This window comes from Ictidomys tridecemlineatus, chromosome 12 (assembly GCF_052094955.1).
Source record: "Ictidomys tridecemlineatus isolate mIctTri1 chromosome 12, mIctTri1.hap1, whole genome shotgun sequence".
Taxonomy (NCBI): Eukaryota; Metazoa; Chordata; class Mammalia; order Rodentia; family Sciuridae; genus Ictidomys; species Ictidomys tridecemlineatus.
In genome coordinates this window covers 23430421-23444470 of record NC_135488.1, presented here as the reverse complement: position 1 = coordinate 23444470, position 14050 = coordinate 23430421, and the positions used below count along the sequence as shown (strand labels likewise).

The following is a 14050-nucleotide window of genomic DNA, read 5'->3' as shown; positions in this document are numbered from 1 at the left end:
TAGAAAAGAAAGAAAGTACAGAGAGGAAGGGAGAAAAAGAAGTTAAAAAATGAATAAAAATGCAGAGTTCATCATTTTAAAATCATCAAAATTAGAATTCTACCCTCAAGCATTAAATAACACCCAAAACACGGTTCTACATAGTGATGCACAAAGGCACAGAGCACTGAAGTTCAAGAATCAAACTCCATGGGAAAGAGACAGCGACATCCAAGTAATAGGGGCCATAACACTAACACAGATCAATACGGCATAAATTAAAGATAGATTCTAAGAAAGCACAATTATCACAAATTAAATTTCCAACCTTAAAAATAGCAAATTATAAATTCTTGTCAGTGCCTATGAATCAATCACAAAAGTAGATTATATATGAGTTGAACAAAAAAAATGCCATAATACAAAGTGGAAATAATAAAGATAATGTTTTTAACTGCAATGTAAGACTGAGGATTTAGCAACTGAATTTCACAATTTAACATGATGCAACTATTTTGATTCTGTTAATCTGATAGGTAAAAAAAATATGCTCTCATGGAATAGTTTAATTTTAATATTACTTACCATCAGGAAACTGACTCATTTTACATATGTTTGAAAGTTCATGAGAATTTACATTTGGAAGTGAAAAGAAGATTGAATCAAAGAGAAAATAGAAACTCATACTACAAATATCTAGAAAATAGTAAACTTTTAACTGCCTGTTAGTATGGGTCACAGTAAAATCACTAATCAAAAAAAAAGTCATCTTCTTAGATAACCACGTAAATTTAAGGGAAAAGCACTAAAATTATTCATTAACAATTAGTCTCAAGTTATAAACAACATAATATATCGAAAGAATATAAAATAAAAGATAAACATGAAGGAAACAATGAAAAGAAAAAAGAATCAAGAAAATCCAACAATGCTCTTTAAAAAAAATAAAAATAAGAGTAAAATAATTTATGTACATAATGAATTTTAAAAATGAAAGAAGAATATGTAAAAGCCAAGCAACCACAGGAAAAGAGGGAAGGAAGTCAGAGAAGGTGGGATAATTGGGAATGGGAAAGAATTTCACTTTTTACTTCATTCCCTCTCTGGAATTTTAATAATTGCAAGGGGTTCATGTTTAAAGCAACCTGATTAGCTCCACCCACTTCTGCCCTGGGCAGAGGTTCTGAGGAGGCCCTTTGATGCTTGCCCTGTGAGAGTCCCTAGCATGTTGTAATGCTGCCATGGGCCAGGGGGCCAGGGCTATCACCAGAGGCCCAACCTATCTGGTCCACAGATCTTGGGCTTTCAGCCTCCAAAACTGTGAGCTAAGGACACCTCTTTTACATCCCCAGCCCCAGGTATTTTTAGAACAACAGAAAATGGACTAATACAATATTAAGTATTTTTTTCTATTTTTCCATGCTAGATAATAATTTATTTATAAAACTAACAATAAAAAGAACATATTAGGGATGGGGTTGTGGCTCAGCGGTAGAGTACTCGCCTAGCACATGCAAGGACCTGGGTTCGATCCTCAGCACCACATAAAAATAAATAAATAAAGTAAAGGTATTGTGTCCAACTACAACTAAAATATCAAAAAATATATTTTTAAAAAAAGAACATATTAAAGTCAGGGATGTCTAAGTGGCCTCAGAAAAAAGATTATCCTATTATCAGGGGAGCATGAACCAAACTAATATGTTCCAGAATTTTCTTTGTATTTCTTCTGAAACTTATATAACAGCAATACTCCACTGATTAGAAAAATTAAACTCTCCTATGTATTTAAGCTTTTTAAAAGGATACTCTGATCTCCATAATCATTTAATTGTCACCACTTCTTTTTGTGCAGCTGGCACCTCCTTGATTTACACTTAAATAACCCTTGCTACTCCTGTTTCATCTGTTGCTTGCTTCTATTAGTACCATCCAGCAAGTTCAAAGACACAAAAGTGATGAGCATGTTGAATCAAAACTGTACAACAGGAAGAACCACACAGAGACACTGGCTCTTGTTCTTGTCAGTCAGGATGCCAGACTTTGATTTAAATGTGAGGTGGTGACAAATTTCATTCCCCACTTCCCACCTCATCTCTGCTCATTCCTCTCCTCCTGCCTCTCTCCCTTCACCCCAACACCATCAATCCTGGGGGAGCCCAGAATGGGGCTGCAGGATGGCTATAGACAGATCAGACTTCTGTGCCTGGCCTCTTGCTTCCTTAAGCGCTACCTTTCCCCTTTTCATCTCCTTCAGAAAAAATGAGAGAGCAGATTTCTACTCTTCCCACTGCTTGTCAGTTCCGTCCTCCATGGCCTTCCTCAATACAGCCGCTGTTTGTTGTGATTTGTGACTTGGATGGGAAGGGGAGGTTGGGAGAAAGGAGAGCAAGGAGCATTGGCGCTTATTTTAGGCAGCATGCAGCTATGTATGGAAGTATGTGCACTCCCCCAGCAATAAGCAAAGGGGAACCTGGATGCTCTTTCTCTAATGTTCCTACTTTTTGTAACACACTCGGGAGAGTCAGGGAGAGGGAAGGATGCCCACATGCATCCAGACCTCTAAATATAAAACCATCCAAAACCATCAAATCAATCCTGACTTTCTGCATCAGAAGTTGGAAGAACTTTCTGACAGAGCTGCCCAAAACAGAACAGGCTGCCACTGGGAGCATCCAGTCTGCTCAAAGCACCTCCAGTGGTCCTTTCACAAGTCTGGGCTTCTCTCAAGCAAGATGATTTGCTGTGTACTACAAGCTAAACAGGTTGCAAATCAGCAATCAACATCCCATTCAAGAGGAGGAGATGGAAATTCAAAACTGTCAAATCACTGGCCCAAGATCCTGCAACCAGCAAGTAAAAAGCTGGAAACTAAAGGCTTTTTTTTGGCGGTGGGGGGGGACCCCTGGTTCTCTCATCATTCCAAGTCTGATATTCTAAAGGGACTCCAAAAGCTCAAAAAAGATTATACAACCTTAAAAAGCAACACTCACTCCCAGGGTCCAACATTTGTAAAGAGGTAGATTTAAGAACTGTAATTCAGACTCCTTGTCAAGGAGTTCTATGTTTTGTTTGCTGGGTGAAGGCCTGGAACCAATCAGGATTAACCCACTCTTGCCACTCCCAGGACCTATGCAAACAGTTTTTCTCCCTTTCTTGTCTCTTTTAGAGTTATGAACCCATGTTACCTACTGTGTTAAGCAATGAGTTTCCTAAGCTCAAGAATTGTGTATTACTCATTTCTGCATCCCTCCAGCCCCTTGAAAAATGCATGTCTACAGTGAATATAAGGGAGAAAAAAATGTCTTTTGAACAAATGAATGGAGGAATAAGTATACAAATGAATGAAGGCACTGAAATAATATATCAGAGGCAGAGCGTGTGGTGATTCTAAATAAGGGTGTTTAGGGATTTGGTGAGGATTATTCTTCATCCCATAGAGAACTGTACAATTAGCATCTCTGGTCCTCAGGCACTAAACGTACGTTGCCCTGTTATGACCATAGATACTGCAACAAATGTCCACACCTCAGGTTAAGAAGTGCTGCTGAATCTGAGCTCTGATAGGGAAACAAGAAAATGTGCCAGACTTTCCAATAGAGTGGAAATGGCAGCCGCTTCTGCCTCTTGATTCAGAGTCCTTCACGAAATGCTTTAAATGAAAGGGCCTTAATAGCGCATCAGAAAATTGGAATGAAAGCCAGGTAGATGCCATGAGACCTGGGGACAGATAACCTACATGAGACTCAATTGCTTCAGCTGTGCTCATAAATTTCTAACAGGAAAGATGAGATGCCAGTATTTGGAAATGTGATACTATTTTAAGGGAGGGGTTACTGTTGCTGCTATGGGGCAAAGAACACAAAGAAACTGAATAAAGGATTCCCTGAGTCTTTAACAAGACATGTCCTCCTCCACTTCCTCCCTCTGTAGCAAGAAGACAAGTTCGTGAGGAACTTCAGGGAGTGAAGGGCTACAACGTTAAAGAGCATATTTCTTCTACTTCCCATCAATTACCTGGTGTTTAGGTCCCACTCAGTGGAACACGACAGAGTCTGAGTAGGGAAGGGGGGTTTCTAATATCTCTTGGGGGGTACCAAGAATGTGAACTTCTAGGAATGATGGCTATGGACAAATAGAAAAGAGGTATTTACTAAGGTTTCTTGAAGTAAAGCACAAGGTTAAGAAATAAAATGGATATAACAAAAGGTCCTCTCCTGTCTTCTGTGGAGCAAACTGATTTTTTTATTAAGCAGGAATCCAACATTATGAGCATGACTCTTGGTAGACCCTTTATTCTCCACTCCCCCCAAGACATTTCCAAGTCCAGATGCAGGGACTCTCTGGGAGCTATCGTTCACTCAGAACCCAAAAGTTCAATTTCTCCTTCTCTTAGACCCAAATACAGAATGCTGTAAGTTGAAGGAATAAAAAAGCTGCGGTAGAAATAATAGGCACATTTTGAAAGAAATATTCTTTTTTCGTAGAAAAGAATTCTAGAGTATTGCTGTGGATTTTGTTTTCTGAAAACCTTCTTAGTGGACTTGCTCTTTGAGGCAATAGATTAACATTTGAAATCCTTTATATTCATGAAGTATGATATAGTTCCAATCAGAAATTGTCCTTATCGATTTTTGTGGGTGAATTAAAAAAAAAAACTGTCCTTATAATAACCACCCATGGATCATGGGACTGATGAGAACATTAAATTTCACAAAGTTCTGCTCCCTATTCAGCTCTACAGTATCAACCTAATAATTATCAACGCTGGCCTCTCAAAACTGTGGGTCTTTGGGTTAATGATAGATATTGCATGAAGAGAGAGAAAGCTCTGTAAGCTCTGGGTTCAAGGAAGCTGGGGAATTTTTAAATAGATGGACTTTGTAATCATGGATAAACTGCTAGGTTTCTGTCTGTGAGCCAGTTCCTGCACTTGTGGAAGTCTCCTCTCAACTATTCAAGAACACAATTTCCCCACCTCTTTTATTACTTTCAGTTTTCCCTCTCACTGAACTATCTGCATTTTAAATACCTTTGAAATGGTAAAGACTCTAAACCATTAGCATCCTACATATTTCTCTAAAGAGCACATCTTCTGTTCAAACTGCCCTCCATCCTCTGCCTGTTACAGAAAACTCCTGAGAGCTATCTGGATGCAGGCTCCCATTCTACTTCTCCAAGTCTCTTATGTGGACTTCAGTCTGGTTGTCAGTGAAGCTGTTCTCAGTGAAGTACCCAGTGGTGCACATACCTACCTCTGAAGCTACCCGCCAATTGCCCCCCTTCATCTTTTTTACCCAGGAGTCACATTCTTGAACTCTCCCCCTTGCTGGAGTCACTCCTCTGGTCGGCCTCCAGGACTCCATAAGCTTTCCTCCTACCTCAGTCTCCTTTCCTCCCTGACCTTTTTTGTAATGGCAGTGGGGGACGCCATTGGTCTTGGCCCTCTTTGTTTCTCTGGCTATGCTCCCCTCTGATGGTAAGGCCATCTAATCTGAATTTTATGTACGTTTGAAATGGTAAAGACTCTAAACCAATACCTCCAACTGGATCTAGCCAGCCTCCTAAAGAAATCTCTTTTTTAGGGCTGGGTTTGTGACTCAGTGGTATGTGTGTGGCCCTGGGCTCAATCCTCAGCACCACATAAAATAAATAAATAAATAAATAAATAAAGATATTGTGTCCAACTACAACTAAAAAGTAAATATTTTTTAACAAAGAAATCTCTTTTTAACATTTCTTTATGTTTCTAAAACCAATTAAGTGTGTATAATTGAGCCTGTATTCTTTTACTCTAAGCCTTCTCTACCCACAGTTTTTTACTTCCAAAGTTAAAGATAATTCCAATGATCCAGTTACTTGAACCAAAATAGGGGATTCTTCCTTGACACCTATCATCAAATCTTTTGGCAGATCTGTTGGTTCTGCTTCCAGAATGCAACCAGAATTGATCACTGAATTGCACAACTTTGTCTGCCACAACTCTGAACCAGGCCACAGTCAGCTTTCACCTGGGTCATTACATCAGCCTCCCATGTAATTTCTGTGCTCTCACAGCTACACAGCATCTCCATACAATAGCCTGAACAAGCTTTTTTTTTTTTTTTTTGGATTTGAAAACATCACTCATGTTCAAAACCCTTCCATGATCCATTGCACTCAGATCACCTGCATCCACACAATCTGTGATCAGCTCTTTGACTTTCCTTTCTTGCCCTCATGCACTCTTTCACGAATCTACATACACCAGACCACCCCTGCCCCAGAGCCTTTACACTGCTGTTTCTCTGCCATAGAACACACTTTCCCCTGTGTTTCTGTACTCCTTCAAGTCTACTTAAATATTTCCCTCCAGCCAGAGTCTACCCCAAGCATAACTCCAGCTCTGCTTCCTTATTAATCTGAGCCCCCCCCCCATTCTACTCCTCCCTAACATGATGGTATTTATTGCCCTTAACATCCAATACAGTTTTCTTCCTTATTGTATTTGTAGAGTAGACACTCTACAAATGCTTCCCTGAACTGTAAGTGACAATAGAGCATGAATTTTCACCTGTTCCTTGCACTGATTCACCCTAAGGCTAGACACTGACAAATAGCACATTAAGTGTTATACATTTTAAAATTAAAGAATATGTATCTAGTTCAATAATTAACAGAAAATCCAGTCAAATATTTCAACAAGTGTGGTATATGCTCCAAAATGTGTTTTAGACTTTTTACTCAGGTGGCTGAGTTCCAGACCCATCTCAGATTGCATCTCAATCGTGGCAGGCACACTAAGCCTCCAGAAATGCAGATGTTCTGAGACCAGACATACAGGAAGAAAAGGCCTCAAGGCTTTAAATCGTTCAGAGAAGTAAAATGCTTGTTTGCCTTTTTCAAACAAGTAAAACAAATACTTCTGAGGAGTTATGTTGTGTTATCCCAGTGAGCAGACTAAGAGAATTAATTGCATGACATCAGAGTCATACCTAGACATTTCACAAACTCCAGCTTTCAAGCATGGAAGTTTCTCATATATAATAATTTGTCTTCAAAGGGTGAGGGGAAAAAAGCATATCTTGTCTTTATCTATCTCATCAAAGCCTCCCTCCCAACCCTCTTGCTGTACTTGAGAACTAGTACCATGAATGGTAGGTAGGATTATTCAGTCTACCTCAGGGATTCCATCCACATCTTTACTGGAGTGTATGTCACTCTTCCCAGGGTACACACCATGTGTCAGGGAGGACAAAGCCAATCCCCAGCCACTTCCTGTGGACCAGACTGGAGAGGATTTGCATCTTCCCATCCACATAAGCATAATGTCCCCTCTTCCCTGGGTGGCAATCCTTTGGAGATGGAAGGAGACTGTCTGATGGGCTTTTCACTTTTCTAAAAGTTGCCGTTTTAAAAATTGCATTATAAAGCATTGATTTATCCAAGCATCTAATAAAGGCCACTATCTCTCAGATTTCTTAGATATTTGAGTTGTTAGGAAGCATCTGTGCAAAAACAGGAGTATACTGGTTTCTGCTGAGGTTGTCACCTCCCAGAAAAATACTATAAGAGCATACTTTGCAAAGTTAAAAATGCTTAAAACTATCATTGCTTTGATAAAAAAGAAAAGTTTTTGTTTCACAAAGAAGGAGATTAAGAGGCTTATCAATGATTTGTCGAATGAGGAAGTCCCTGAGGGAAAATGACAGCTTGGTTTCTTTCTTCCAACCCAGTATTCTCTCCACCACACTAGGATAAGCACCCTCAAGCAGGTTTTAATCTTACCTCCAAGAGATGGTTCTTCCTGTAACACTAAGTGTTCTCCAAAAATGTATAAATGAGGGGAGGAAGGACAGGAAGGAAAAGCAGGGGGATCATGAACTAAAATTGAACTCCATGCATGTATGATTTTGTTGGGATGAGCCTAAATACTATATATAAGTATAATGCTTTAATTTTTTAAAATTTTTTTCAGTTGTTGATGGACCTTTATTTTATTTATTTATTTTTATGTGGTGCTGAAACTCCAAGCCAGCGCCTCACACATGCTAGGCAAGCTCTGTACCACTGAGCCACAGCCCCAGGCCAATGCTTTAATTAAAAAAAAAAAAGGCAGGCCAGGCATAGTAGTAGGCACCTATAATCCCAGCAATTTGGGAGGCTGAGGCAAGAGGATCACAAGTTCAAAGCCAGCCTCAGCAAAAGCAAGACACTAAGCAACTCAGTGAGACCCTGTCTTTAAATAAAATACAAAATACAGTTGGGGATATGGCTCAGTGGTCAAGTGCCTCTGAGTTCAATCCCTCGTGCACCTCCCCTCAAAAAAGAGAATATACAATCAAAAAATTATATTGACAAGCTATTGTGTATGGTGCGTTGTGTTAGACAGAAAGGAGAGAGTAAGACATCAAGTCACCTGTCCTTAAAAAAACAGGACCACCACCATCTAGACAGGGAGTCAACTTCTGCATGGCAACCCAAGGCTCTGTCCCCATCAGGGGTGGGATGCAGGTGAGCTGTTACCTATAGAGCCTCACTGGAAGACAAGTGTCTGTCCCTGTTCTCATAACTAACATCACACTCAAGCCTGTCCCTTTAATAATCTCGAATTCAGCCACTCACTTTCTACTGAGCCTTCGAGAAAGCTCAGAAGGTGGAATCATCAAAGTCACCTCCTGGAGGTGACAACCTCAGCAGAACATGGTATCATCAGAGCCAGCCAGGGATTGCAAAGGACTCGAAGCCTGTGTTATTCAGGTCCATGTGTGGGAGCAGGATGCTTATGAGAACATCATTCATCATGCAGAGAGGAAGAAATCCAGGCTGAGCCCACAGCCTGCAGCACTATGACTCCCCCCTTCAACACCTTTTCATGACAGTTCTTTCATGGTCTAACCCAATTCCTATGTCTACCCTCAAGTTCAGTGAGCCCTAGATGACGACAGCCTCCATTTCATGGTGAAAACACACCCTGCCTGTCCTGTCCTTCCTACTACCTGCTTTTTTGACAGCCAATTCGTCTTTCTAGTCCTCTAGATGGTCCAGCTGTTCCAGGCTTTAGACTAGATTTCCTGTTTTCTCTCTTCCTATGGACAGCTCCAGTCAAAACACACTATCTAAATTTAAATAATTACTTCCTGTATTCCTAAGCCACTGACCTCTGGAATCCTCACTGGCCTATTTTTTAAAGATTTGTCTCAACAAAGAAATCTTCCTCTGTTTCCCCAAATGAAGACAAGCAGCACCTGGAGCCAGACATGCACAGCTCTCATAAATATTGTTCATTAAATATATTCTATGGGCATTTAAAACTATAGGTGCCTGATATCAAATTAAAATTCCACTTGATCACATCAAGTTGTCCCTTGGAATCCTCAGGGAATTGATTCTAGGATACCTGGCAGATTCCAGAATCCACAGATGCTCAGGTCCGCACTATAAAATAGTGCAGTATTGCATAAAACTTACACAATCTTCCATGTACTTTAAATCATCTCTACTTGTCTTACCAAATATGATGACTATATGTCACTTCATTCACAAGAATTCAGCATATAGTACAGTGCATGCCTAATTAAAATTTTGCTTTTTGGAACTTTCTGGAATTTTCTATTCAAAGATTTTCAGTCTGCAGTTGGTTGAATCTGTGGCTGCAAAGGGCTAACTATCTTACCCATCATATTTCTACAAAAATAGCTCAAGTATATTTAAAAAACAGCCTTAAGAAAGTAATAGGAAAAGTGGATTTTAAAAAGAAAACTCTTTGAGATGACTATAGAAAAGCTTAAGGATCTTTTTCTCTATTTTGTTTTCCAAATGCAAAATTCCTCTCCCTGCAGGTAGACACTGGAGGAAAGTTTGGCTTGACTATAGCTACTTACAGGTCACTGGTGTGGCATGGGTAGGGGGCTGCCTGCGTCTGAGTGGTTGGCTCCAGGGCTTCCTGGCCAGTCTGTACTTCAATGATGGCTCTTTCAATCATGTCTTGCAGTGGGACAAAGATGTAGTTATATTTGAACCCATCAGCTGGTAAACTCTGAGGATGGAACTTCCAAGAAGGGTTTTTTATCATATCTGTTCTCATGCTGTGTAAGACGCTGGTCCGAATTGTATATGTGACATGGGGTGGCAATTTGAGAGATGTTGATCTGATTCTCCTGCGGACTAAGGAACTGTTGAATATGACACCTAGTGGCAGAAAAGGAAAAATAAAGCATCATCACAACTTAGGTAGGGGCATGCACATGTCACACTGCTCAGACTGAAAGACTGGTGGATTGTGGGCTTCAGCACACCCTCCTACACCTACAGAAAGAGACTCCAGCCCCAGGAAGGCAAAATCAAGGCTCATTTCCACAAGCAATGTGTGGTAAACTTGATCCAAGACCTGATTCCCAGTCCAACATACCTTTTTATCTTTATTAATAAAACCATGCTATGGTGACATAAGATAGTATTTTATTTGAGGGAGGATTTGAAAAATTGTGTGAGCCTTCTCAAGTAGTCAGTCCTTCCTTTCTTCAAGTGGCAGATGCATCTGAAGGCACAGAATCCACCTCTGAGGTTATGCAGCATTCATAACTCAAGTATATGGAATCTGTCTTATGTCACATGGGTTCTTTACATTTTATGCAAAACCCTATTATGAGATAAATTTTGTTCTCCCAAAATTTATGTTGAAGTCCTAACCCCCAGGACTCCAGAATGTGACCACATTTGGAGACAGCATCTTGAGAGGAATTATCAAGATAAAATGAGACCTATAGGGTGGGCCCGAGTTCAATATAACATTGTCTTTACAGAGACAATATAGAGGGAAGATTATATAAAGCTACAGAAGAAGATAGCCATCTACAAGCCAATGAAAGACATTTACAGAAGATCTGTCCCTCACTATCTTCAAAAGGAACTAATGAATGTCTTTTTGAAAAAAATTTTAATTTATTATTTTTTATTTATCCTACTTAGTTATGCAAGACAGCAGAATGCATTTCAATTCATTGTACACAAACGGAGTGCAACATTTCCATTCTCTGGTTGTCTTGACCTTAGATTTCCAGCTTCCAGAACAAATTTTTATTGCTTATTTCACCCAAGCTATAATACTTTACCATGGTGGTTCCAGCAAAAAATATAAAACCTCAAGAAAATAAATACATAATTGGAGGCCGGAGATGTAGCTCAGTGGTTCAGTGTGAACTTAGCTTGTACAAAGCCCTGGGATCAAACCCCCAGCACCAAAATTAATAAAAATAATAATAACTTTTTGTTCAAAAAGAATAAAAAAGGATATATTATACTTAACTTGAATAGGTACACATATAATAATGGAATCTAACTGACCACTATCTTTTTTCTCCCCCAGCCAGGATATCAAGATACTATGTTAAAAATAAAGACTATAGAGGAAATTAAAGCATAACTTCAGTCAGGAAAAATGTGACCACAAAATAATGTCCAAAAAAAAAATAGTGAAAACAGATACATCAAGTTGCATTCTCTTCAGGATGCTGAAAATGTCATTGGTTATTATGGCATGAAGCCCAGCTTTCCATTAACTCGATGTATATATTTTTCTGCTTATTTATGTTTTATCTGGAAATGATCCCTTTTCTTTTAGAGCCAACATAAGGTAACATTAAGGAAAATTATGCAAAATGACCACCTTGGAGAGGCAGTGCCCGTGTGAACATATTTGCTCCTTACTTACTGGCCAAGAAGTTGTTTTTCTTCATGAGTTCATGGGCTTTAGTTTCCAGGATGTCAGCTGACTCCACAGCCTGGAAGCGATCCAATACCACGCAAGAAGAGAGATTCACCAAGATTTGGCCCAAGAAACGGAAGCGTCCAGCCCCTGCATGGTTAAACATCTTGTCTAGCATCCCTCCTGAGGAAAGTAAACAGATTACCACACATCAACTTCTGTTTCACATCAGTCCTTACTGTTCATATATAGGGGATTGCAAAACACAAAGTTGAAAATGAATATGAATTCCTTCATTCAAAATTTATCAAAAGAGTGAAATTTTGTTCATATGCAAAATTTGCTACTTGTTTGCCAATTGTAAATTCTACTTTTTATATAAGTTATCTATAATGCTAATGCATCTAAATATAAAGGAAAAAAAAGTTGATGAACAAAGGGTAAGATTACATCCCAAGGAAATTTGTGAAAGTGAGAACCAGACAAAATAAACAAAGATGGAAAGGTCTATGAAGAGTAGGGTGAAAATCTTTCAGAAAACTCAGCAAAAAAAAAAAAAAAAAAAAAAGTTGATGTTCCAACTTGGATCAAGTAACTCTAAAAAGTATGACTCCTCTGAAGCAGCAGGTATTTTGTGAAAGTCACTTTATGGTATTAATTTTACAGAAAAAAAAATTATCAATGAGTATTGGCACTGAGGAAACACAGTCCTCCTACACCCTCTGTCTTAGATTGTACATTGGAAATGAAATACACCAAGAGATTTGCATTAGCAACATCTTGGCTCTAGAAGCTGAACATTAAACATTTTCAGGGAAAAATGCTGAGGTGTCTTGTTTTTTTTTATTTTTTTGTTTTTTGGGGGGAAGGATGGATTTTTTGCTTTTGTGTGTGTGTTTTCACTCGGTTTCAGAAAGTATTTGGAAAAAAAGGAACCTAAAGAAAGAATATAGAATAGAAACAGTATAGAAAGAGACAGGTGCAGTGGCGCACACCTGTAACCCCAGCGGCTAGGGAGTCTGAGGTAGGAGGATTGCGAGTTCAAAGCCAGCCTCTGAAAAGCAAGCCACTAAGCAACTCAGTGATACCCTGTCTCTAAATAAAATACAAAATAGGGCTGGGGATGTAGTTCAATGGTCAAGTGTCTTGAGTTCAATGCCTAGTATACTCCATCCCCCCAAAAAGAGTATAGAATGGATACACAGAACACACCTGGGGAGGGAAAGCATCCTGAGAGATCATAGAACACATGAGAACACATGAGTGGCTGGGTAGGAACAGAGCTTCTCAGTTTGCTGTGTCTGAGGCCCTGCTAGCAGATGATGCATCATAGCCCCAAGTCATAGGCCACTATACAGAGGACATGTGTGCCTCCCACTCTTAAAGCATGTCTGAGAGAAAGCCGCCTTCTCCCCACTGTTCTGGAAAAATGCTCACCTAGTTGGTATGATGTTCACGGCAGAAGGGGCTCCACCCACCCTCTCCTTAATGACATCCAGAGAGAGTCTCTTTCCTCACTCAGGATTTTATAAAGAAGAGAATTGGAAAGAACTGAACATACATGAAAATATGCCAAAAAAGACATAGCCAATTATAAAACTACATAAATAAAATCACTGTGTGGAATAGCTATTAGTTGCCCATGACCATTGCATTGGCTATGGGGACCTGCATATTCTAGTCTCAAGCAGTTGATGGACATCAGCTTCTGGAACAGCCCCCCCAAAAGCACTATAAAAAGCGAGGTTACAATGTGTTCCCATCAGAGAACAGTAGCTCAGGCCACAGTCCAGCAGCATCAAGCATGGAGACATGCGATTGACTGGCAGTGTTCATTTCTCAACAGTTTCACAGTCAACAATTTCTACAGTTTAGGGCTAGAAAGAATATTTGCCTGTTTGGATGATGCAACCAGAGAGGAACTAGAGGGATCCCAAGTCAGGGGTCCTCTACCTCTCTGTGTCCTGAAGCCCCCACAACTAGGAAGGTATTTTCTACTTTGGGGAATGGGAGGGAGCCTACCACAGAACATCTTGGGAGCCCTCAGAGAGGTTCTGAGCCTCAGAGTTAATGGCATGGGGTTGGCATTGACATAGAATGCTAAAAAGGATGGCTATGGTCTATTCTGGCCTCCATACACCCTACCCTGCCAGGTGCCAGACCCTGCTCACTGAACAGAAGGGCAAAGGGTGCTGGTTTCAACAGTTTCTATTTATGGAGCTCCCTGGGCCTGGATATGGAAACAGGTCCTTGCTGTCTGGGTCTTCTAGTCTAAGTATCAAACAGAGTTGAGTACTTGCTCACCACTCCCCAGTGGGCAGCTATGGATGTTTAATCCTCATCCTGTTTATGAAATGGGAATGATCATAATCCTGTAATTATCAT

General features: G+C 39.9%; 1 pseudogene; it reads right to left on the bottom strand.

Annotated features, from left to right (window-relative positions):
- LOC144368925 (ATP-binding cassette sub-family A member 13-like) overlaps nt 1-14050 on the bottom strand; it is a 398370-nt pseudogene that overhangs the window by 264418 nt on the left and 119902 nt on the right.